The 23,190-nt window shown below is 47.7% G+C and overlaps 1 protein-coding gene across 7 annotated transcripts in view; it reads left to right on the top strand.

Annotated features, from left to right (window-relative positions):
• The window catches only part of LOC139753492 (uncharacterized), a 609,003-nt gene that overhangs the window by 209,289 nt on the left and 376,524 nt on the right, over positions 1 to 23,190 (top strand). The gene's annotated exons all lie outside the window — the stretch shown is intronic.

Raw genomic sequence — 23,190 nt, 5'->3', positions numbered from 1 at the left:
CGGCGGGATCAAAGGCGGGATAGACAGGCGTGCAGGGATGAATGGAGTCTCTCTTGAGTTCACGTGTGGGCGTATCCGTTTGCGGGCGTGGGACTGTTGTACGGTAGTAGACTTCAGACATGGGCACACAGGGTGGAGGTAGATATTGGCCGGCGTTGGGCCGACTGCAGACACGGCGCGGAGGGGTTAGGTCTGGGTTGGACTGCCACCCATGTCTGAGAAGCGGACGTCTTGAATTGGAAGCTGTGTCACAGAGCTGTGTGGGACGAGGTGACATCAACAAGCCAACCCGCCACGTACGTAAGGGTGAGTTCCCCCTCCTCCTCCTCCTCCTCCTCCTCCTCCTCCTCCCACAGGCGGAAGCTGTTGATAAAAGGAGACCAGGGGCGTAGAGAAGGTGGTCTGAACAGCCTTGTTTGTGTCTGCGAGTGAGTGATGTGTGTGTTGCCTGTCGGTGGCGGCGTCGCCTGACTTGCCTGGGCCATCTGCTATCTTCATGGTGGGTACATACACGCATGCACTCAGGAGCACACCCGTGTGAGCCAGAGCACATAGACTGGCAAGGGAAGGCACTCTCGCTTGCTACCTCACCTCAGCTCTCTCTCTCTCTCTCTCTCTCTCTCTCTCTCTCTCTCTCTCTCTCTCTCTCTCTCTCTCTCTCTCTCTCTCTCTCTCTCTCGACCGAGGACATGAACGTTCGCGCTCGTGTCTTCCCCTTGCCCCAGCCTTAGCAGTCACCGCCCACCCATTCCTAATTGATCTGAACTAATTAAACTTCTTGAGTCGTTCAGGCGCTGTAGACGTGCGTGTTGAGACCCCCTTCTGTCCGTGTGGGGTCCCAGCCTCCTGGCATCGCGCATGAAGCAGTTCGATTCATCTCGTTCTACAGCGTTGCTTCTTAACATTGTCTCGAGTCGTGAAGTGCACCGTCCACGATGCCTCTAATGCCCCACGATTGTTACGGACACTGTCTAGGAGGCGCATGCGCATTAAGCACGCACGTACGCGCACAGGGAGGCACTTAAACCAAACTTTCGTGGGGGCGAGGGTATGTGGTGTAGCATTGCTTTGGTTTGTTCTCTGATAGGGCCGTCTTGGTTTGCGATTTTGGTTGGTGTGCACGTGCTTTGCTGGTGTTGGCTTCGCTTCACCTTAGCTAAGGTTCCTTGCCCTCTGTCCGCTCTGTTAGAGGCGTTAGTCGTTTTAACCTTGTAAACCTGATAGATTGTTGAATGGAGTAAATTCGTTACATTTGACGTTAATTGTCTCTTTCTTTACGTTCCACTTGAATTGGCGGACTGGTGGGAGGTTACCCTTTACTTAAAAGCCCTGTGGTTTATTCAAAAGCTATCTGGTTCATTCAGAAGCCCTGTGGGATGTCCAAAGCCCCTGTGGTTAATCGGAAAAATCCTGTGGTTTATCTAAAAGCCTTGTGGTTTATGAGTTCGTTTCAACAACTCTGTCTGAACAGTTTGATGAACCATTTTCTGTTCCCTATTCTTCGTTCTCCTCCTTGTGTCTCACAATGCCTGTTGTGTATGTAAACTGACAAAGGGGAGGAAAATATCGGTTCTTTATCCCACTGCGAATTGCCTGGCAGCCCAAGCCGTGACATGGGCTAAGCTTACCTCGCTGTCATCTGCGCCTTCCTCACATATAGATAAGCTTGTCTTACTATGAGGTAAGCTGACCTCATGTCAGCTAAGCATCCCCTCACCTATAGATGAGCTTGTCTCACCATCAGATGAGCTTTCTTCTGTCTCTTATTTCTCTCACTCTCGAATTTACCTTCTCTCCCCTACACTAGCATAGCTCTCACTTGCGTTAATTGGCCATACCCATCCCGTACGCTAAGCGTAATTACGCCCTCATACTAAGTGGTCTAGCCTTCCCCCTCGTTAATTAGCCCCCAACATATGGAGTTGTGTGTCCCCTCCATTGGCTAAGTGAGGGTGGATCCCCCTACAGTATAACCACACGTCCCTCCTACAGTATTACCACACCTCCTTCATAATATTGCTACATATCCCCTTACAGTATTACCACACATCCCCTTACAATATTGCCATGCAATATTACAGCTTATCCCCCTCCGATATTGCCATATACCCCATACGGTACTACCCCTTTAAAGCAACCCTTTCATTTATCACATTTTAGGAGGTCATCGGAAATATGGGAACACTGATGACATTATTCATGGTGGCTGCGCCTCTCCCCTCCCCTCCCCTTCCCTCCCCTCCCCGTGTCTAGTGGCTGCTCCCCTCCCTCCCCTCCCCGTGTCTAGTGGCTGCTCCCCTCCCTCCCCTCCCCTTGGCTGGTGGCTGCTCCCCTCCCTCCCCTCCCCATGTCTGGTGGCTGCTCCCCTCCCTCCCCTCCCCATTTCTGGTGGCTGCTCCCCTCCTCTCCCCTCCCCATGTCTGGTGGCTGCTCCCCTCCCCTCCTTCCCCGAGTCTAGTGGCTGCACCTGCCCCTGCCCGTGCATGGTGACTGCGTCCCTGCCCTGCCCTGCCCTCGCCTGGTGACTGCCCCTGCCCGTCCGTGCCTGGCTCCCCGGGTTGCGTTATGCTGTGTATTACTCAAGTGATAAACTGCACTAAGGAGGATGTGGCTCTTCCTGGCACCTGAGCCATCATACCACCGTTTCATGCACGGGTCTTTCTCTCTCTCTCTCTCTCTCTCTCTCTCTCTCTCTCTCTCTCTCCCTCCCTCTCTCTCTCTCTCTCTCTCTCTCTCTCTCTCTCTCTCTCTCTCTCTCTCTCTCTCTCTCTCTCTCTCTCTCTCTGGCACAAGATCATCATAGGGAATGGTTAGGTTAGGTTAGGTTAGGTTAGGTTAGGTTAGGTCCCTCCAGACTTGGAGGTGGTGGAGGGAGGTTTGTGATGTCTTTTAAGAAATTGTGGAGGAATTAAGAGGTGACATGGAGATCGCGCACGCCGGATATCATAGACGACTTGAGAAAGCTTTACCCCAGATGTGATGTTGTAGCTGTGTGTTCCAGTACATGCCTTTATGTACACGGACGTACATATGTTGTTTCTGGAATACATACATCCATCTGTTTCCTCGTGGCCTGTGGTGAAGGCGTAGCAAATTTGACTTTCAGTTATAAGAAGATTTTAATTCAGATATTCTGAACACGGTGTCAAACATCACATTTTTAGTGACGTGCAACACGTCTGAGCCAGGAAAGTTAATCACGTATATTGAAGTATTTTGCTGGAATATTTTGTGTCGGTGACGTAAACTTTGACATCTGCCGTCCACACATGTTTGAGTGATCCAGTCAGGCGACAGTTTGCTCTGAAAAAATCATATCATAATTTTTTGCGACATGCAAAGTTTTTCAACGGCGACCCAGGTCATGGAGCCAGCCAGCCAGGCATCCAGCCAGCCATTGTGTGGGTGCTCTTAATGGATGTCATGAGAGGCTGGTCGAGGGGGCTGTGTTCCTGGTTGATGGGTCAGATGGATGACGATGGGTCGCATGGATTATGATGGGTCACTTGGCTGGTGATGGGTCGTCTGGATGATGAAGGGTCACGAGGTTCATGATGGGTTCCTTGGCTGATGGTGGGTCATTAGGCTCATGATGGGTCACTTGGCTGATGATGGGTCTCCCTGACGGTGATGGCTCACTTGGCAGCGATGGGTCACTTTGACAGTGATGGCTCACTTGGCTGATGATGGGTCAGCAAGACCAGCTCCAGCTGGCTGCGCGTCATTAAGGCAGTGGTGGAGAGGAGGCTGACCAGCTGGAGTTAAGCCAGTCAGGTCACCGGCTTGAGACGTGGTCACTGCTCCACATACAGACTGATGCAACCAGCCCCTCTGCAGGCCACCTCTGCAGGCCAGCCACACAAGCCCAGCCCACCCCCCGAGTGTGAAACCAGATCAAAGATTTAACTCCTGCTGGTGTAATATACAGGAGAGTGACGAAAGTGACGGAGTTTCCTCCTGTTGAATGTGGCAATTAAATTGTGAGCGCGAACATTACAGTCTGGCATGATGGTGTATGGGGTTGAACGTGTTTTTTTTTTTTTGTGTGTGTGTGTGGGTGAGTGTGTTTGTGTCACTAATTGAACACTTAAGAGCCGCACAAGAAACACAGCTGCAAGCACTAGGAAAAGTCATTATCAGCTTAGAGAGAGAGAGAGAGAGAGAGAGAGAGAGAGAGAGAGAGAGAGAGAGAGAGAGAGAGAGAGAGAGAGAGAGAGACCCTTCAGGCTCCTGAGGTTAGCACGCCAGGAAGTTAAAACAATGCATTAGACTCATCGAGTATTATTGAATGTTGTTGTCATAAGATTTGCCAAGTGTGGGTCCGGCACTGGCACGGGCCATATTCTATACTTTCGTTTTAGTATTTTCCATACTTTCCTTTTCATCACATACATGTATACTGGAATGGGGTATTTGTCTATCCTTGCTTGGCTTCTTTGTAGCGTACGTCTATGGCATGATATTTGTTATTCACGTAACATAAGGGCGACCATCAGGGTTTTCCTGGGGTAACATGACAGGCGGAGCAGGGCGCTCGGCGCTACCATCTCTCGGAGAGAGGCAGAGGCCAACTCGAAGTGGCCACTTGAATATTAACCAACTCCAGGCTTGTTGTGATGCAGGTTGTGGGTCCCCGGCTCGCTATGACATGCGACCTGCGTTCTGACCTGATTATGGTGTACTTGTGTGACCTAATCCCGGCCGCTACATGATCTGTTTACCATGTATTTCTACAAACGTTTGATTCCTACGTTGTATGGAACCTCAGACAGTAGGTTGGAACCACTATTCCCGCCCTTCTTGTGCTGGGCCATATCATAGGATCATGTTTTCATAAAGGATTTGTTTTTCATACATTGTACTGACAAACGAACTCCACTAATAAAATCCCTCATGCTGTATGCTTTCAAATATTTACAATAGATAGTTTTGAACAGTTTCTACGTTGTTGGATACACTGGAACAGCAGGTGACAACACTCCTCTTTTGTCGTCCAGTGATGAGGCGAAAGTGTGTTGGAAAGTTAGACATGTTGGATGACGCTCTGTAATGCCCCGTCCTCCCTCACTTCCACGTTGGGTAGGCCACATGGCGACAAGGGAGGGAAAGAGGTAATTTGAAAGTGAGGGAGTGGATAGAGAGGGAGGGAAGGAGGAATGGAGTGTGGTCATGGGAATGGAGAGAGGACTTTCTACTGGTGCTTGAATGTGGTGTAAGGACGTAGGGTTACACGGTCACAGTTTTAGCATTGTGGAAGGTTTTTGCGTCGACTTCAACCTGATTGGTAACTTTGTTTGTATAATTATGTTTGTACTCGACGGAGAAGAAGTTTTACACTCGTGGGGCCCCATCTCTTTGTGTGTGTGTGTGTGTGTGTGTGTGTGTGTGTGTTTCGACAATGAAGGCGGTCTAGAGATGCGAAACAACCGGCGATAAGTCACATCGTAGAAGTTATTGGACAGTTCTCCGTTGCTCCAATTTGAGAGCCTCAGGTAACAGCAACATTAAAGGACTTAGTCTGAGCGCCGTCCAGGGCCGTGAGGGGTATGAACGTCTCTCACCTCTGGATGAAGTTATATTTACTGAATCTATTATGAGAAATGTTGTGTGTCGCATATTGGCCTACCAGGTGCATGGAACCTTCATCCTAGTTTACTGGTATACGTACGATTTGTGTTATGGTTTCGGAGGTTCATGAATTTTGCTTCATTATATTGTAGAGCACCATGTCTACGTAGACTGCCACTTGTTGGAGCTGCTCAAGGCTTGTGGTGCCGAGTGCTTCACAGGTTGAGGTGAAACTGAGCCTGAACCTGATTCATGCCATCGAAACTTTGTTTCCCTCTTTGAATCCATGTACAGTCGGTACTTTCCGGGTTCATCGTCGGTGTTTTAGTTTTCAAAGTGCATCGTGCTTCGAAAAGTCTAGGTCATGAACAAGTAAGGGATTGTGAAGTGTTGTGCTAACTGAACGGTGATAAATGGGTTAGTTACTCAGACTCTTGATAAGTAATTGGAAATTTAAAGACAAATCTTCGTATTTCGCCGTTCATATTTTCGGTGTCAGACGCACACATGGAGTTAGTCTGGGCCAGTGAGGACTCCTCGGGGCGAGGGAGAAAAAGCGTTCCATCTCTCCTCACGCTTTTAGCAAAGTAATGATAACTTGTTTACACGGTTAATTTGCATATTAGTAATCAGTTGGCGGCGTCTGTGTGTTGCTTATGTGATCCTCTTGCGTGTTTGTGTTTGCTTGCGATGTATTCATCGCATCGTAAACGATATAGTTATTTGATAGTTCAGGCGACTTAGTCCCCGTCAGAAGGCTCCTCACACACCAGCACGTCACCGAGCAACACTAATGAGGTCGTTGCCATGCTGACACACGTGTTGTCTGTACTGCCAGCAGGTGCAGCTCTTACTTCTCACCCGCTGCTATGGAATGTTTTACCAAGACTTAAACACACTTTATGTTTTGACTTACGAGTGTGTTTAAAGTGTTGTAAAAACGAAACTGTGTTGTGTGTGTGTGTATGTATGTGTGTGTGTGTGTGTGTGTGTGTGTGTGTGTGTGTGTGTGTGTGTGTGTGTGTGTGTGTTTGACTGTTTGGACAAGGTATTTTTGCCCAGATAATCCTCATATGTGTGTTCCTGATATTCCGTGGGTGAATATACCGGTAGGTTTCTCCGGTGTTCCAGCAAATGTGTCACATATTTGTGGAAGACGCCATCGTAGTCGTCTTCCAGTGTTCAGACACTTTTCCTGAGAAAAAAAAAATCTTTCTCCTCGGTATTTTGTGCATGACTACCCTAACTGCAAATGGTCTTCGTTTCCTCCCCAATATGATGTCACGGGAGGCTGGGCGTCGCCACCGACAGATAGGAGGAGGGGAGAGGAGAGAGGAGGAGGAGGAGGGGAGAGGAGAGAGGAGGAGGAGGAGGAGGAGGTGGTTGGGAGAGGCACGTATTTCTTCTGGGAGAGGAGTGTGCCTCCCCTGGTAGAGGCGCGTGCCTCCCTCTCTTCACCCCCAGCGACCCGACCCCCAGGGCTGTCCGTCACGCATGAAGAACATGACATCCTGATGACTTTTTGTTTACAAGTCGTCGCCTGGCGATGGAACGCACGTCTGGCGGCCTCCTCGCCTTCCGGAGGGAGGGGGCCGATGGCTACAGGCTGTTGACGTTCTTATCCACTTGTCTGTAGCGAAGTCGTAGTGAAAAATGTATTTAACGAATCTAAGCAGAAGCTCAAAGAATTCATTTTTTTTCTCTCAAGTGTACGAAATCAGCCAAATCTTTTTGACCCTTACGTTTAGACTGATATAGATATGAATGTCAAAATGTGATGTTTGATTTCTGGAAGTCGTAGCATCTTTGGCTGTCAAGCAGGACATCGTCCAGCGCCTCAGTGCTTCAGTTCATCCATCGGATCCCACCTGGAGTAGGAAAGACATGCTCATAAGATCAGACTTGTGTGTTGGTGAGGGAGGTATCTGACGTCGAGTTTGATGTTCAAACTAGTTGTTGGAGATTGTTGGAGATCAGACCTCATAGGTTAAGTAGGAACTCTGCGCACCGGTGGTATGAGGTGCTGGGGCACTTCAGACTCATCCGGTTCTGATTAGAGATCAGCGTCTCTTGAGGACGCCGAGCTCCGCGTCCATCAGTTTCAACACGATCTGTCTGACTTTAATGACTCATCAGATGCAGACACTGCTGGCGACTGAAGCTCACTCAGTATAACACCTTAATGTAACGCCCAAACATATGGCTGGATCGTGTTGTTCAATCAACTTGATATGTGGTAAATCGCCCTTATGTAAGGGTAGATCCACAAGGATCCGCAAGGATGGATCACACTCACCCTTCCCCCTCCCGAAATACACCCGTCCTCCGACATGCACGCACAGGCCCTTCCTCTACACACACACACACACACACACACACACACACGTCTGGGGACCAAGGGTAACGTGAGTTGTGTTTGCGGACGAAGGCCTGGGGTGGGCGTCGTGCGCGGCCGACCGCTGCGGTCAGTGCCGTGCGGTCAACAACCAGACCTCCTCCGTTGACTTAAGAAAACTGCAAGCCACATCATCTCTCTTGCCTTCCAAGAAAGGATGAGTTAATGGTGAGTCGCCATACCCAACCTGATATTTGATAGTTCGTCAGTAATGCCACCACAGTCACCACAATTACCACAGCCACCCTCCGCATCTCTGCTTCCTCAAACGTTTGTAATTACAGACAAGACTAATCACTCGCCCTACAAATTAATTATCTCGGTGATTGTTATCATCAGCCGATAACAGCCGCAGAGGTGGGAATTGGAGGACGGTCGTTGTAACGCAGGCGTTCATCACTCGTTGATGAACGATCGTTGCCTCGTTAATTGATGTCGTTGAGGCGGGTAACAACCAGAGTGGCTGTTTGTGTTGTGATTAGTTTTCGTTCTAGTGTTGCGAGTGTGTGTTGAGCGCCCTGGTTGATGCCTGGGAATCGACGCTCCTGACGGCACAAAGCCTCGCCCCGACGGTATAAGACGTTCCTGCTGACTTGTAAAGAAATTCCTCCTGACGGTAACTGATGCTCCTGACTGACACACAGCTCCTTGGTGGGGAATCAAAAGGCTTTTGCTGTCGCCAGCGACGCCCCTCCTGTTGTCAGAAACGCCCATTCCGTTGCCAGCGACGCCCATCTTGTTGCTGGAAATGGCTATCCGTCGACAGAGACGTCTTTCACGTTGCCAGAGTTGCCCCTCCTGGGGACACGATCGCTTCTCCTCAGGAGGACGAAAACCAGCGCCTTCACACAACACACGTCTGCCATTAATACCTGTGTCGACGCCTGAGCCGATTATCGAACCCCGCCGCTGGTTTATCCTGGATGTTGTGACCTAGCTCATACACCATGGGTGTAGCACCATCAGTGTATCTTGGGTGTTTTGGGAACTCCATCAAAGGTGTAACATAAAATCCTCCGAAGATGTTAAAGAAAGATTGGCTTTATTTTCACATCTGGACCACACCGACTTTTGCAGCTTCTTCAACAGCTTTTACAAGTGGATTGGATTTTGAAAGTGGAAGGCAGGAGGGTCTGGAGATCCATTTCTAGTGGGGGAAGCAACCCGACACCAGAAAGTCCAAGAGGCAGAAGGTCCCCGTCCGAGAAAGACTTTTAGCATTTGATGCGTCAAACACCACCTCTCCTGTTTGTTAATTTTGTGTGCTTGCAAATTAGTATACTGCAAAGATATCTGGGATTTAGTTCACTAGGGAGACTTGTATATATTCTTAAGAAATTAACTAAGATAAAGATATTTTCTGTGCATTAAACCTAAGTACATATTTTTGTTGTTTCGTTCTTGGTAAAAGTTGAAGTAGAAGACGTGTTATTTTGCCAGTTAGAAGGTAGTGTCACCGCCAGCTGCCCTTGTGATGAAGAAGCCGAGTCGTTGTTCAGGAAGAGAGAATATGTTTCTGTCTATCTTTATTTTTTTATTTAGTTATATATCTATTGACTGTGTGCGTTGTGCGAAGGAGAGGACGTGGAATTTGCGGCTCAATCTGGTATATTGTTCAATGCACTGCCTGCCGTTCCTACATATATATGGTCTCACCAACGTTGCCCCCGAATGCTGACAGGATTGCACGGTTCCCACAACCACAGCGATACGTACAGTAAATCTGGTCGGCTGTGATTTTGCGACATTATCTTGTTAAGCTGGAGGGGTCACGGGCACGCACATGGCAGTTCCGCTCCACAGTGTAAATTGACGGTAGTAAACGTCGCTGTTACCAGATTTACAACGTGAGCGGCTCCTTTGCGTAGTATTACTGTTGCCAAGATTAGATGTAATGTATATATATATATATATATATATATATATATATATATATATATATATATATATATATGTATATATATATATATATATATAACTAAATGCATATATTGTAATTCTCGAAAAAAACCTACATGAAATTCTGGTGTCTCTCACCAATAGCCTGTCCGTCGTAACGTTAGTAACATTAATATATCTATCATCTGTTTCATTAGTGAGTCGACTGAGACGCTCACAATGCTGAGGTCCTGGTGAGGCAGGCAGGTGTTGAGAGGAGGAGTTGTCACAGCTAGCGACGCCAGGCAGGCACTACACATGAATGGGACTGTCGTGAATGGTGCTGTTTATAGGTGAAGATTACATTTATTCCATTGGTTTCTTATATATATATATATATATATATATATATATATATATATATATATATATATATATATATATATATATATACTTTACCGCTTGAAGATTAACTAAGGGGAACTATCAGTCACTCCCGAATGATATTCCATAGTTGCCTGGAACATAGTCTCTGATACCTTCAGGATTTAGGTTACGAACGATCGCGGACGAAAGTCCTGGGGCGCTCCTGTTCGAAGCTCCGCCGAACCCTTTGTCTCGACGGGTAGAGACACAGAGAGGGCTCGGTACGGCTTCGAGCAGGCGCGTACCGGAGCTTCAGTGTTTTAGGCGCGTTCCAGAATTTTTGTTGGCTACTGTACACCGTAGTCATCACGTTCTCCTCTGTTAGACACAGCCATGTGTTTTTGAAAGTCCATTTTGCTAACGTATTTTTCGCTTTATAAAGTCAGAACTAAATTCTCCTCTCTTTGGAAACATTATTGAGGAAAATGGATCAGTGTCACGTTCTGAGATCCCTTGTGAGAAGCAGTAGTTATGAGTCGTAATGTGACACAGAATACGGAACGATTTGCATTCAGTAGACTAAATCAGAAGATACCTTCCACAGCCATGTGAACATTTTCTGAACCCATGGATCAATCTCGTAAAAGCGACAGCATCATTCAGGAGGTGCACTTCGACAGTATCGTGGGTCCTGGTCTCCGACGAACCTGTTCAACAGTTACGGATATTCTCATCATTTTGGATGATCTTGGACACGTCCCTGGCCAGGGAGGCCGCGCCGCCACTCACCAGAAGGTCTCCTACACGCTATATTTTCATCATTAATCTTGTGACGCTGAAATGTTTCGCCTCCTCACCTTCCTCCCAGAGCCTCCTGTCGTGGCTGTCTCTATCATTCTCTTCCCATGCCATAACCACCTCCCTCCCTCGCTTCTCTTTCTCCTTATTCTTCCTCTCTCACTCTCTCACCTCTCTTCTCACTCCTCTTCCATCCTGGCTTCCTTTCCCCTCACCCTTTTCCTCCACGTCTTCCCACTTCTGACTTTTTACACTTTCATCATTCCTTTTCCATCTTTCATATCCTTTCTCCTTTCTCTCTTCTCCACCAACCCTGTCCCGTTCCACCCCTCCCACTCCCCTTGCCCAAGTCCTCCCCCCCCCCCCCACCTCACATGGCAGGGCCCATCTATCACAGGGGCCTCCACACGGCCCGGGAAAATTACTCATAATGGTAGATTTACGATGGTGCCTGGCACTGTGGACGGGAGACAGGACGGCCGCGATTATCAGGATAAAAACATGTATCCTCTCTCTCTCTCTCTCTCTCTCTCTCTCTCTCTCTCTCTCTCTCTCTCTCTCTCTCTCTCTCTCTCTCTCTCTGTGTGTGTGTGTGTGTGTGTGTGTGTGTGTGTGTGTGTGTGTGTAGGTGATACTCATTTGTGGACAGTGACTGTACCATTTGGTTGATGTTCGGTTCTCGTGTACGTATAAGGTTATCATGTTTATATGATTAATCATACAACCCCAGGAACTCTTCCACGGGGTATATGTAGCTTCGAGGCTGCGCTCCAATCAGAAGCAAGGAAGTGATGGACTCCTTTGGTGCGAAAAGTCCTTCGACTACTCTTTTGCGTCAGTTGACGTTGAATATTGAGACTCCAATTTGAAAGAAACTCAGCCCATTATATATATATATATATATATATATATATATATATATATATATATATATATATATATATATATATATATATATATATATATATATAATATATATATATAATATATATATATAATATATATATATATATATATATATATATATATATATATATATATATATATATATATATATATATAATATATATATATATATATATATATATATATATATATATATATATATATATATATATATATATATATATATATATATATATATAAGAACTTCGAAGTAAATGTTTACATTTTGTATGGTGTACACCTGACACCTTTCCGAACAAGAATTATCCTGCGTTATATTCCACTCTGACCAGGTTCCCTCGTATGTGATATATGAACAAGACACACATAAAAAAATAGATTGTCGAAACGAATACTTTTTTTTTCAAACAATGTTTGTGACTGTTGCTGTATTGTTTTATCTGAACGGCATCAGCAGAGGAGCTGCTGATGAAATAATACTTTTAATTACAGAATACTGTTATTTCACCATCAGATTTAATGGTTGTGTATAGGAATTTATCAAAGAACATTCGCCATTGTATGATACTGTATTCCCTGCCATTTACAGTATTACCAACACCGTAGCATTGCTAATGACCACCAGTGGTGGCGCCCTTGGCCATGGGTTTGTGTCGCGCTCCTCCAATTTACTCCAGAGGCGCACCCCATGTAAACCCTCCGTGGCATCCCATGCACGAAGGCTGGTGGTCTTAGCAACCATTCTGCTGCCCTTGGCAACTCGCATACCATTTTTAGCCAACAGTGTGACGAGCCGTGCGCACTCTCCTTCCTGTTTGCAACGTTGGGGGATTTGTTCCTAGCGTTACTAGGAATTAATGCAAGGCCATGACGACTGTCTATGGTGTCCCCCTAGTAACTACTGCATGGCGTCCCTCGTAACCGCTGTCTGTCGTCCCTAGCACCCGATCTATGGCGTCCCTAATGAGTGCTCTATGGCGTCCCTCCCCGCAGCTATCTGCCGTCCCAATCAACCGTTCCATAGCGTCCATAGCAACCGCTCAGTGGCGTTCCGAGCAGCCGCTCTGTGGCGATTTTAGCAACCGCTCTGTTACATCCTCGACAACCGCTCTATGGTGTCTCTGGCAACCGCTCTGTGGCACCCTGAGTAACCATTTCCATGAGCACCCACAGAAGGCGCTCTGTACGCTCCCTGTAACCTTTCCTTGGCATCCTTGGTGAACTTCAATAAACATTCTGAGAAAATCCTCTGGACCACTATTATGTCTGCGTAGTCGCCCCACTGAACCACAATGTCTTCTCTGGTAATCGCCCCGCTGGACCACAATGTCTTTCTTCGTGGTCGTCGCCATGAGCAACTGTGTCTTCTCTAGCAGTCGCCCTGAACCCACTACCTTCTGTTCTAGTTGTAGCCTTGCACCACGACGTCTGTTCTAGTAGTCGCCCAGAACGGCTATGTCTTCCTCAGTAGTAGCCCTGAACGACTATGTCTTCCTCAGTAGTCGCCCTTAACGACTAGAACTCCTCCCTTAACAATCACCCTTGTGTCTCTGAGATCCATTCCCGTTCGAAGGAATATTTTTCCATGAAGTTCTGAGAATTCTAGGACATATTACTCAGCCCTGGAATGTTTAGCCTTGAGGATATGCAAGGCGAACGTACGGGAGTGTGATAAGGGAGAGACCCTGGGGAAGGAGGGGGAGGGGTCCCCATCTCTGTCTCTCTCAGGGAGTCATTAACGGGAGTCAAAAAGCAGCGTTGTGTGAGGTGGTGGCCGGGATTGATGGTGATGCGTTTCCCAAAGGGATATTCTCAAAGGCCTTCTTGAGAGGGTCTTATATGCGGGTGCCGCCCACATGTGCGTGCGTGTGTCTGTGTTTGTCTGTGTGTGTGTGTGTGTGTGTGTGTGTGTGTGTTGAGAGAGAGAGAGAGAGAGAGAGAGAGAGAGAGAGAGAGAGAGAGAGAGAGAGCCTACGTATTGTACTCTAGGGATCCAGAGACGAGGGTTCAGGGTCACACATGTCACCCAGGGTATACAGGCACTTGAGCTTACACGCGAGTGCGTTCTCATAGACACACACACACACACACACACACACACACACACACACACACACACACACACACACACACACACACACATTATTGCTAATATAGAGGCAGTAAACAAACTTCTAATGTGTGTGTAGGGCCGTTGTATGGTGTGCCGGGGGTCATTAAGGAACTTCTTGATCTGGGGGTGAGGAGGGTGGGTCGGTGAGGAGCCTACAGGCTGTGTATCTGATTTATGCACGCGGGGAATGGTGGGTGTTGTGGGCGGTGGGTGTTCCGGGCGGTGGGTGGTGGGGACGGAGATGTAGAGGCGTCCTGCTGTGTCACCAAAACACACACACACACGCGCAGTGTTGGAGGTAGAGGCGGAGGACTTGGTATTGAGACGGTTAACTAAGAGTTACCCATCCGGACGACGCCCTTGTGAAGCCACGACGGCATCCACCAGGCCAGGAGACTCACCCTGAGCGACACAAGCAAATTGTCTCATTACACCAGCGGAAAAAAAGAAGAAGTCTCAGTTTTTTAAAGGCTCATACCTGCGACCGTGGACCACCTCAGCCATGTCTTCCCCTCAGCCATGCCTTCCCCCCCAGCCACGCCCTCCCATTCCCATACCCTGGCGTGGCCACACCATCTCACAGCACACCCTCTCTCTCAACCACATTCCTCGGGAGCCACACGTCTAATGCTCGTATCCACCCGCACCAGCTCCAGCCAGACCCGTACTGAACTAATTTTAGAAAGATAAGAAAAAAGAAAACAAGCAAATTGGCGACGGATCTTCGAGAATTTGAAGGTAACGTGACCCGTAAAAGACCCTCTATTGACACATAACAGAACTGTAACGACGGGTTACAACCCCATGTCATTGGGTTATATTCACCTTTCTGTTATCTTTTCGTTAGATTTAAAGGTGAGCTGCCAACCAGCAGGGAGGGTGATGACGGCTCTAGTCCCGCCCAAGAGCTCAGATAATCCAGAAGATTTTATGTCAGCGATTTCTATTTTTTCCCGCAAATGTTGACTTACGCCGTGGTCGGTCGTGGCTGTTGTCCGACACGGATGCCGGCCAACTACAGGACTCCACGACACGCAAGACGCGTCGTTCCGGAAGTCCTGACATACCTTTCGCTTCCCCCGCCGCCCCCCGAGAGGCCGAGACATCGAATAAAACTGCGAGAAGAGAGGCGATAATCCTGTGGTGTCACGGCGGGGAGCTAATTGTCTGGCCGACAGGTGAGTGCCACGCCTGGGCCTACTGGTCCTGGCACGGACGGGGGAGTGCCACGCCTGGGTCTACTGGTCCTGGCACGGGCGGGGGAGTGCCACGCCTGGGTCTACTGGTCCTGGCACGGGCGGGGGAGTGCCACGCCTGGGCCTACTGGTCCTGGCACGGGCGGGGGAGTGCCACGCCTGGGCCTACTGGTCCTGGCACGGGCGGGGGAGTGCCACGCCTGGGCCTACTGGTCCTGGCACGGACGGGGGAGTGCCACGCCTGGGCCTACTGGTCCTGGCACGGACGGGGGAGTGCCACGCCTGGGCCTACTGGTCCTGGCACGGACGGGGGAGTGCCACGCCTGGGCCTACTGGTCCTGGCACGGGCGGGGGAGTGCCACGCCTGGGCCTACTGGTCCTGGCACGGGCGGGGGAGTGCCACGCCTGGGCCTACTGGTCCTGGCACGGACGGGGGAGTGCCACGCCTGGGCCTACTGGTCCTGGCACGGACGGGGGAGTGCCACGCCTGGGCCTACTGGCCTCTTTGCGACTTGACCTTGGAGGATGATATGGTCGCACTTGGGCCGGACTCATTCTCTGAAATCAGTCGTCGCTCTCGGAGGATGTGAGGGTATACTCTCCCTTCGAGAAGTTTCACGAAGGGTGCAGGACATATATATATCTTGCATGGCACGTCTTCCATCTGCTTTAGAAATAGTCGTGGCAGTTTTCCTGTTTTGTGTGAGGAAAAAAAATGTCTTCTGGTGAAGGGAAAGTTCCTCAGGGGTGGAAGCTGGCCACTGTAATACAGCCATTCAGGAAAAATAGTAACAAGTTCTGATCTGAAATTTGTCACATTGGCTCTGGTTGTGGAGGTGGTGGTGCAGTGTTACCCAGTGTTGCCTGGATGTGCTACATGGTCCTAATATCCTGTCCCAGTTATTTTCATATCACACGTCTGTCTGACACTGGACGCTCTTCTTTTCTAACAAGGTGGATGGGTTATTATTCCCTTCAGTCTTGAGAGAAGAGAAGAATAACATAGAAGTGAAACTTGCCTGTACATCTAGTCTTCTTTTTTTCTGTAGTTCCCCGTCAGAACAGGTTCGTTCCGGTGTCTTGACGTTTCCCCAGCGAGCGAGCGACGCAGAGGATTGGCTCCGGGGTTTGTAAGGTGATACATAGTGGTCTTTACCCAGTCTCAAGTAACTCACTTTGTGGCTGAGGTCGTGGGGGTTTGAGGTTCGTCTCCCTCTGCAGTTGTTCTTCATCTTTAGTAGTGTAATCCTAAGGCTCTGATGTCATGGGGGGAATTCAAGCATTTGCTCACTGCATGGGAGAGAAAAGTACTTAATAATGTGTATATTGTGTATACCGTTTCGCAGCAGTAGTTAATGCTTAGTGAAGTGTTTAGTGGAGGGTTACATGAGCTCGCCTGGGGACAGATGTATGCCAGTGGTAAATCTGCCCTTGAGTCAATAAGGACCATACAGATTAGCATACCACGAGTCAGGGGTCGCACTGTGTACCAGTAGTAAGTCTTTCTGCTTGCCGGCTGGTGCAGGATGGCTCAGTATCGCGAGTCTGTCCCTTTCTTCGAAATTAGGACGCGATAATATGGAAACAGTTTCCAGAATTTGACGACAGGACGTGGTGAGGTAGTGGTGATGGTGATGAGGAGAGGGAGTTTAAAGGCTTTATGGTTCAGCCACAAGTTCTCTCTCACCATCTAACTGTTGACCCAAGTCATAGAATTTGGCTGAGGCAAAGTTAGACTCCTCGGCTGACGGCCCCGTAAGTTCTTTACCGAGAGCCATATGCCGTCACGCCCAGGGCCCTCGTCCCCTCCCTTCCATTAGCCTCTCCTCATCTGGCCTTTCACTAACTGGGTGACGAGAAAAAGAGAAAATAGTCTCTGCTTTTACTTGGTCGCCTTACTCGTGTGTGTGTGTGTTGGCTTTGGCGGGCTTTCCTTCACTACGACCTTACCATCAGGGTGACAAGTTTCTTTCATTTATGTTTTCTTATTCATAGATCTTCAGTCGTGTAGAACAACACTTTCATCCTAGCCAATAACCCACGGTTTTTCATATGTATAAAGCTGGATATGCGTAAGGAGAGAAAGGTTGTAAGAATTGTTCAGTTGTAGAATGTTGCTAAATTGTGTTACTTCACGGCGCCAGTCAGGGCAGTAAAACAGCAGGGGCAGCAAAAATCAGCCGTGTTCTCTACTGTCGTGGCTGAATCTCCTGCGGCTGTATAGGTTCATTAACATACAGATTAAAGACTGGATAAGGCAGGAAAAAATCATTCTTGTCGTGCAAGATTTTTTTCTTGCGATAGGAAGCGTTTTAGAAATGTTCATTAGGAACCATCGACCCTGACGCTGCAGGAGGGCTTACGGTAGGAGGCGCCGACGACGCTGACAGATGGAAAAGGAGGGTTAGGGTTGGGGGAGGGTACTAACGCCAGCACCCATCCAAGTTATAGTGTGGGGAGTCATGACTTCCTCCAGCTCTGTGTGAGGTATGTTCCTGTTCTACTGGCTTGGAGACCCACAAATTTCGTGTTCATATCCGCACCGCTTGGGAATGGCAATGTGAGGCATGGCCGAGATAGATAGATAGATAGATAGATAGAGAGAGAGAGAGAGAGAGAGAGAGAGAGAGAGAGAGAGAGAGAGAGAGAGAGAGAGAGAGAGAGAGAGAGAGAGAGAGAGGTGGAAATAAAGTAACATTTTTGGGCTGACAGGCGAAGAATATTGACAATTAAGCGAGATGCGTTGTTCAACCTCACAGTACGAGTTGGGAATGTCAGCAGGCAGATGACGAAAGCCATCTACCTAACCCCACACCCTGCATCGCTGCAAAAGTCATAAGATGAGGAGGCTCTTCCCATCTACCGCACCGGCAGTTCGTGACGTAACATCTACACATAAAGTGATCATCGCAAGGAGGGGAAAGAGACCATTGTGCTCATATCTAGAGATTATACAAGTGTGCAAACATTAAGGTATAAGCCATTTCTGTACAGGCCAGTATGATAATCGGTTTACAGAAGGAAGGCTACGTATATGTTTCCCTTGATATAGCGCCAGACTTCGACTGTCTCACTCGGGACCTGTGTTGAGACCTGTGTTCGGCAGCTCCCCCTGGTGGCCTAGGAGGCTCCTTCATCCAGCGGTGAGAGCGGGTGATGAGTTACACCAGAGACAACCCGACACTCATGACTCTCCGGACGCGACATCGAAGAACACTCTCTGGAGAACGACACTCGAGAGCACCTTCTGGAGACTCGAGGTTTAAGAACACTTTCTGGAGAACGACGCTTGAGAACACCTTCTGGAGACCCGAGGTTTAAGAACACTCTCTGGAGAACGACACTAGAGTCTACCTTCTGGAGACCCCAGGTTTAAGAACAATTTCTTTTAAAAACCGTCGAAGAACACCCTCTGGAGATTACATCGAAGAACATCTGGTACCAGGAGACTGACATTGAAGAACGCCCCCGGAGACCAACAGTGAAAAGAACACCTGGAGACCCGAAATCAACATCATTCGTCAACCTCCGACATTATCACCCAACCATATACTCCTCTCTACACACACACCCCCCAACTCACCTCACATTCCCCCCCGCCACTCCCATCCCTTCACCCCACACCTTCATTATCACCCCCCTCCGCTCCCCTCCCCGTACTGCCACTGCAGTAACCTCATCATACTACCAAATGACCTTCTTTATTACCCATACATATCACACAGTTAATAACCGAACAGATTTGTGGGCCTACACTCCAACAGGCTTTTCTATACATTATTCATTTATTCAGACTAACTTTATTTTTTTTACGACAAGAAAAGTGGGGACCTGTCAAAACTTTTTCTATAAAGCAGAATTTGATCTGTATTAGAATTCAGTAATGTAGGCAACACATTCCCCGTCTGCTACAGCCAGAATCACAAATTTATTGCATTTGAATATCGTTCGCGTCGGCATTAGTAAAGATTCCATATTAAACGAGAAAATTGATGTAGAAATACGAAGTTAGTTTAACGACATTTCAAACTGGAATTCCCCCAAGCGGAGTTACAAGTTTCGTACTGAGCTAAACCAATGTTTATAAAATGTTCAGTGAGATCCGACGATAACCCGCCCCTGGAACAGCGAGGTTCCGATACCTTGTATAAATTCCACGTTTCAGCGTAAGAGGTTTCAATTCTCCATGTAACAATAATCCCATAGGAAGGTTCAGGTACCTACTCAGTACTCCGCGCTTTGCCATAAGAGGCTTCAGTTCTTCATGCGGTGGTAAATCCTCTTACATTCCTCTTCACTTCGTGTAATCGCAGCTGAGATCCGAATCATTGAGGTTCGTCTATTGATATAGGAATCCAGGCTCGTCTATTGATATAGGAATCCAGGCCGTCATCGAGACTCAAGCGATGTGGTCTTCTTCGTCAGTTATCTTCTCACTCTTCTTCTTCTTGTACTTCTTCTTCTTCTTCTTCTTCTTCTTCTTCTTCTTCTTCTTCTTTTTCTTCTTCTTCTTCTTCTTCTTCTTCTTCTTCCCTTTCCGTTTAATAATGGACTCCTTCATAGAATGTATCAATGTATCAGAGTTCGTAACTTCACCTAAAGAGTTATCATTTTCTGAAGATCAAAGAAAAAGATATATTAGGAAAAGCACGAATACATTATATTGGAATACTATAAGGTCATTGTGAAGAATTTACCCAAATATTGGAAATATACGTCATGGAAAGTGAATTAATTTTCCAGATCAGTATCTCCCGTAGACACGCTCTTCCCATTTTCTTTCGTCAGGATTTTTTTTCTTTCTTCTGGATGATGTTCCCTCCAGAGCTGCCGCGGTGCTGAAGCTCCCCTCCCTCAGCCTTCCTTCCCCCGTCCTCTCTAACATTTTAAGTGCTTCCTCCTGTTAACCTCACGCCACAACTTTTCACCTTCTCGTTAATTCTCTTAGACTAAGTTTTCTGAAGAGTTTGCCCGAGCTAACGTCACACTGACCCAAGCAGACTTGTCCCCCCCCCTTTTTTTTTTTTTTCTAAACGTTTAATTTGCACAGTTTAATCACGCGCTGGCGAAACTCAGGCGAATGAAGGGGATTTTGTCTGCTTGTGTGTGTGTGTGTGTGTGTGTGTGTGTGTGTGTGTGTGTGTGTGTGTGTGTGTGTGTGTGTGTGTGTGTGTGAATTGGAAGATGAGTCAGGTTTGAAGGTAATTCTTACACACATAGACCCTAAAACGGTAGAGACGTTTAATTACACTTATGCTTACGGATGAATTAGGGCTGAATTATATCCATTTGAAAAGAAAAAAAAGCTTATTTTGCGTGGGTGGAGAGTGAACACGGGATAAAGATATGCAGATTCGTTAAGCTTAGCGGGAGAGGAGATAAAAACGAAGACAAGGAAAACGAAGGCAAGGTATATTATGCAGGAAGACATAAAGACAGACAGACAGAGAACATCTGGGGCCAGAGAGGCAGACCGCACTAGCAGTCAAACATGTATGCTGACAGACACGAGCGAGCGAAAAGGGAAAGTAATAGTTTGAAAAAGAAAAAATGAGAATGGCGAGCAGGCAAGCAAAGAAACAAAAATAAAAGGAAGACAGATTAGTTGGATGAGTGAGAAAAAGGTTGAGAGAGAGAGAGAGAGAGAGAGAGAGAGAGAGAGAGAGAGAGAGAGAGAGAGAGAGAGAGAGAGAGAGAGAGAGAGCGGAAAACAAAGACAGACAAATTTTGGTCTGTGGACGGCAAACCGAAACGCTGAAACGAAAACATTTTAGGGTGAAACTCTGGGAACGCTAAAAGGATCCTGTTAAATTGGGTAATTACTTTTGGAATTCGATCCGATGTGTTGAAAAGGAAGAAATATGAGGCCATCGAGGGAGAGAGGTGTTAGGGAGGGGGGGGAAGTAAGAGGAATAGGTGGAATAGAATGATGTGTGAAGACCGGGTGGAGGAGTTGCATAAGAACACACACACACACACACACACACACACACACACACACACACACACACACACACACACACACACTTCACGATAAGAAGCTCCGGATCTGCTGCTAATTTTATCTGGCAAAACTTTAAATTGTCTGGGAAAGTGAAACTAAATTCTGGTGTTAAGGTTTCGTCCTGCAATGTACTGGTGTAATAACATAGCGGCCTTAGCGCCCTGTCCACCCAGGAATTGTTCTTTTTAAAAGCATTGTGTGTTTGTGTTTCTGTATGTTTTTGCGTTTGTGCGTTTTGGGTTTTGTCATGTTTGTGTGTGTTTATATTTTTTGTGTCTTATGTGTATGTGTGAGTTTTAGTGAGCATGGTTATGATAATGAGCGGATTATTGAATTATGTACGGCTAAAGGTTGAAAAATATGTTTTTTATGTGTGTGTGTGTGTGTGTGTGTGTGTGTGTGCGCGTGGTGTGTGTGTGTGTGTGTGTGTGTGTGTGTGTCTGGCCACAGTTCCCTACCACCATGACCACAGCGCATCCTACCGTGGTGTACTTTCGTCTCGTCCCACGCACCATGTACTGCTTATAACGTTGTCATGTGGTGACATGACCGTAGGTGGAGCAGCAGTGTCCATGGCAGCCGTTGGCAACGGTACCGTTACCGTTCTTGCCGTTGCCACCTAAACATAACCCCGGGAACCAGCTGTTGGCAACAGGGCCGTTCTTACCGTTGTCGTCCTAAATATAACCATGCGAATGGTAATGGTTTGCCGTGAGGCGAGGCAGAGTCTGGTGGAGTGGGAGTGGTGGGGATTTTGTTGGGGGAGGAGTGTTGGTGGTGATGGGTCATATGGTGTTGGTCGTGGTGGCGGTGGGGAGGAGAAGTGATAGTGAGGATGGTTGCGATGGTGGAGGGTTGTGTTGGTGTGAAGAGGTGGTTGTGTTGGAGAGGATGATGGTGGTGGGCTTTGGTGATGGAGATGATGGTGTTAGAGACTGATGGTTGAGTGATGGTGATGGTGTCGAGTGTTGGTGCTTTTGTGGGTGGTAATGTTGGAGGGATGGTTGTGCTGGCGTTGGTGGGTTTAAAGGGAATGTGTTGGTGCTGGAGTGTTGGAGTAAAGGGAGTATTTATATAAGAGATTTGTAGTATTATTTACAGTACTGGCGTTTAAAGGAGAATGCTGCGGAAATTGTGGTGGTAGCGGTGGAAGGAAGGTGTTAGTGGAGAATGGTGTCGTTGAAGGAGTGGTGGTGCTGGCTAGGGATGCTTGAGAGTGTTGGTGTGAACGGAGAAACGTTGGAGTGTTGTTGTTGGAGAGAGCTTAAGCAGTGGCGTCGTTGGGAGAACTACAAGGGTTGCTGGTGTTTGGTGGGGGGGTTGAGGTTGGAGGGGCGGATGCTGGCGGTGGTGGTGGTGGTGGAGGGCGGACGGATTAGAGCGGTATGCAAATTGTGGCCACACAACACTGCCAGTTTGACGAGCCATCATGTGACACCAGTTACTTCGCTACCGTACGACGAAAGGAATTTTTATAGGGCTAATTTGTCCTCGCTTTGTCCCTCCCGCCTCGCCCAGTCAGTGAGAAGGGAAGCCTTTCTGGACGACTTTGATTCGTGAGTTGAAAACGTGACTTGCAGACACAAGACTGCAGAACCTGTGAATCGTAGCGAGAGCAGTAAATCTATCTGTCCAACGAGCTATCTGTCTATTTCTCGATCTTTCCGTACGTCTGTCTATCTGTTTGTGTCTGTACACACACACACACACACACACATATATATATATATATATATATATATATATACTCTTATATATTTATATATAAAGGGAACCTCGAGTATTCATTAGTCGTTCTGGTAAGGTCGTTTTTACGGCAGCGTCGACATAACAGCCAGACACCTGGCGACCCTGACGGTATGTAGAGTTCCGCGCAGAGATCCGGACGTGGACGGTTCGAGTCTTATAAATTCTGCCTTTTACTTCCCGTCTGGGTCGCTTACGTCACAACCACAGTGATATACGG

This window comes from Panulirus ornatus, chromosome 14, assembly GCF_036320965.1.
Source record: "Panulirus ornatus isolate Po-2019 chromosome 14, ASM3632096v1, whole genome shotgun sequence".
Lineage (NCBI taxonomy): Eukaryota > Metazoa > Arthropoda > Malacostraca > Decapoda > Palinuridae > Panulirus > Panulirus ornatus.
The sequence above is the reverse complement of the archived record's forward strand: the minus strand, read 5'-3'. Positions and strand labels throughout refer to the sequence as shown.